Source organism: Myotis davidii, unplaced genomic scaffold (genome assembly GCF_000327345.1).
Source record: "Myotis davidii unplaced genomic scaffold, ASM32734v1 scaffold2894, whole genome shotgun sequence".
NCBI classification, from domain to species: domain Eukaryota; kingdom Metazoa; phylum Chordata; class Mammalia; order Chiroptera; family Vespertilionidae; genus Myotis; species Myotis davidii.
In genome coordinates, this window is record NW_006285233.1 from 136,613 (window position 1) to 140,020 (window position 3,408).

Below are 3,408 nucleotides of genomic sequence, written 5' to 3' on the forward strand. Positions count from 1 at the left end.
AGCTGGACTAAGCTTTCACATGGACTGAACTGAGCTATGAAAGCTTTTGGTGGCCTGAAAATGCCAGGCCAATGGCAAAGAATTGCTGGAACCTGGGCTCTATGAAGAACCTGGGCTCAGCAGTGGGAATGAGCTGAGCCTCCTGGTGGTGGATGAGACACTGGGAATATGGGGACAGTCCTTTGTGTCTGCTCCAGCTCCAATAAAACTTACCACTGCACCTCATTCTCCCATGTGTAAGTCCATGAAATGCTTTTCTCATGACACAATGTAAGAACCCTATTTCCATCAACAACAGTTCTGGAGGAGGACCAGCAAAGACTATGGGGGCTGCTTTTTTCATTATTGATGTGATCTGCCTATTGCTTTTCTACACAATTATCTCATGGCTAAAATAGCTGAACACCCTGCAGGACATCATGACAGTGCTCTAATTCACATGCTTTACACAGCCATTAACTTCTTAGGGGTAGAAGATCACCAGGGTGGAGTATTTTTGCTAGTACTGGTTTTGTGTTGTAAAGGTGGTTTTCATACAGCTTCCAGAAAGCTCTCTATTGATGTTGGTAGAGCCAAACATCTCCGAACTTTATCCCATCTTGTCTCCATGCTTCCCTTGTGCCTATAGGTTATTGTTCTTTCTGTGACAACTGAGAGTACACTCAAGTCTTGGTTTTCTCTCATTATGCCTTTAACAACGATTATCATTATTGTCATGATACTCTATTTTCTATGTAGATTCCATTATTCAGTCAAAATTTAAGTTTCCAAATGTGCCGACTATGGATCCTTATGCATTTTTGTTAGTGCTCAACTTTTTGGAAATTTTTGGATTCATCCAATAACAGAGCAACACACCAGAAAACACTGAACAAAACCTGTCCAAAAGTTTGGTAGTGAGCACTACATTATTTATTTTGTCTGCTAACATCTTGTCATCTCCCCCTAGAAGACAGAAAGTAGTCTAATTAGATATTCTCCTTAATAAACCTCTATAACTTTACTAGTGACCCGGTGCACAAAATTCATGCACATTAAAAGGGAATTAATTAGAGGAAATATTTTAATATTGCTATTTGCCCTTTCTCTATGATAGAAGTGTCAGAGATGAAAGAAAATTAGTAAAATGTATCTGAAAATCTTCCTCCTGTCAGAGTCTGGGGCATGCCACGGGACCCAGAGTCAAGTCCGTGCCCACCTGCATGCATATCAAAATCGCTCAAGACTCAGACCCGGCTGACCCCACCCCCATTGGGCGAGATCGAGACCCGACCAGCCCCATCCCTATCAAGCCCCACCAGGTGGGGGGTGCAGCCTCAGGTCCCCTGGCCTGGCACTGGAGTGGGGGGGCACAGCCTGAGTTCCCCCATCAAGCCTCACCAGGCAGGGAGCACAACCTGAGGTCTCTGTCAAGCCCCACCAGGCAAAGGATGTGGCCTGAGGTACCCAATCAAGCCCCCCCAGGTGGGAGGGCACACCCTGCGATCCCCCATCAAACCCTACTGGGCGGCAGGGGGGCGTAGCCTCAGGCCCCCCACCCAGGCCCAACACCACACAGCCTCAGGTCCCTGCTTATCACTCATTTTGGCTCTTTATGGGAACCCTGCCTCTGCTGTGGGTGCAGCCATCTTGTGATGGAATGATGGAGTGAGGGTCAATTTGCATATTACCTCCTTATTATATAGGAGGATGGGTGATTCTTTTCAGCACAGTTCCCAATGGATCCCTATGTCTATTAACAAAGAAAATTCTTGAGGGGAATGACTGTAAGAAGTTCCTTTACTCCCTGTGTTTGAATATGCTGTATACCTTTGTGGAATTATTCCATGACATGTTGACCACTAGTCTGGGTCTGATCTCAGATGGACTTCATATGCTCTTTCACTGCTTTGCTTTGGTCATGGGACATTTTGCAGCCTTAATGAGTAGATGGAAAGCAAATAGGATTTTATCCTATGGATTTGGCCAAATAGAAATCTCTCTGTATTTATTAATAGTCTTTTTATAATAGCAATAACTTTTTGTGTGTGTTTATGGAGTTTGTGTCTATATTAGACAAGCACATGTTAACACCAGTCTCAGTTGGAGAGCTGATAGTATCTGTGACTTTATCATACCCATGGAGCTTCTCAAGGAAGCTATCACTCATCTTATCACAGTCACAACATATGCATGGACCCAGTGACCATGGACATGGTCACAGCCATAGATCTTCAGGCAGATACATGAATACTAACATGATGGATGTATTTGTATATGTTCTGGCAGACACATCTGACAGTATTGGAACCATTTCGATGGTTTATTGCTGAGCCCCTGTGCTCTCTTTTTATGTTATATTAATATTTCTCACTTTTGTTCCACCAATTAAAGATACCTGTCAGGTTCTAATTCTGAGACTGCCACAAGAATATGAAAAAGAACTACATCTTTCTTTAGAAAAAGACACAGAAAATTGAAGGATTAATATCACACTGAGACCCTCATTTTTGCTGTCACTCAGCCAGTATTGTGGTAGAAGCAATTCATATACAGCTGACACCTGAGGTGCTGGAACAAAGAATAGTATATCAGGTTAGAGGAATACTTAATGATGTTGGAGTAACCAATTTAACAATTCAAGTGGGAAAATAGGCATACTTTCAATGTATGAATTGTTTAAGTATTGGATTTCATGATATTCTGGTTATGACAAAACAAATGGAGTCAATGAAATACTACAAAAATAGTACCTAGATAATATGACATAACTCAGGAAATACCCTTGGAGTGTGAACAATTAAGATTAAATGAAAAAGTATTTATAGTGTTTCCAGAAAGAAGAAAATTGCACATATTGTACAAAAACATTTTGCTGTATTTGAAAAAGTTAAAGCTCCCTACTATTGGATAAATAAAACTTTCTTAAAGGAAATTTAAGTACAGAAGAAGCATTTATTGTTTAATTAAAATAATTATTGGAATTATGTGTGTAATAAGAATCTTAAAATTTGAGTGCACATGATATGTATTATCTTTGAAAATGAACATATAATTATGGAATCCAGTGAAGAACAAAATGACTTCTGTGTTTACTTTCCATTAGAAAGCATCTCCATTGTAAATAGTGTATTTACATGTTTATTACACAGATCCATTTTTTTTTTTGCATAGCCCCAGGATAAAATAGGAATAAAAGTCTATATTTAAGATTTTTCTGTATATAAAACTGGTTTCTAATTATGTTAAATCTATTAAGTAAAATATGTATTATTTACTTATTTATCTATCTACTTATTTATTTTTGTTAGCCCTCACTGGTTGATATTTTTCATTGACTTTAGAGAGAGTGGAAGGGGTGGGGAGAGACACAGAGAGAAAAACATCAATGTGAGAGAGACACAATGATTGGTTGCCTTCCGCAGGAGC

General features: G+C 39.8%; 1 pseudogene; it reads left to right on the plus strand.

The window, feature by feature from the left end:
• The window catches only part of LOC102772252, an 8,370-nt pseudogene extending 5,625 nt beyond the window's left edge, over positions 1 to 2,745 (plus strand).
• The last annotated feature ends 663 nt before the right edge of the window (positions 2,746 to 3,408 follow it).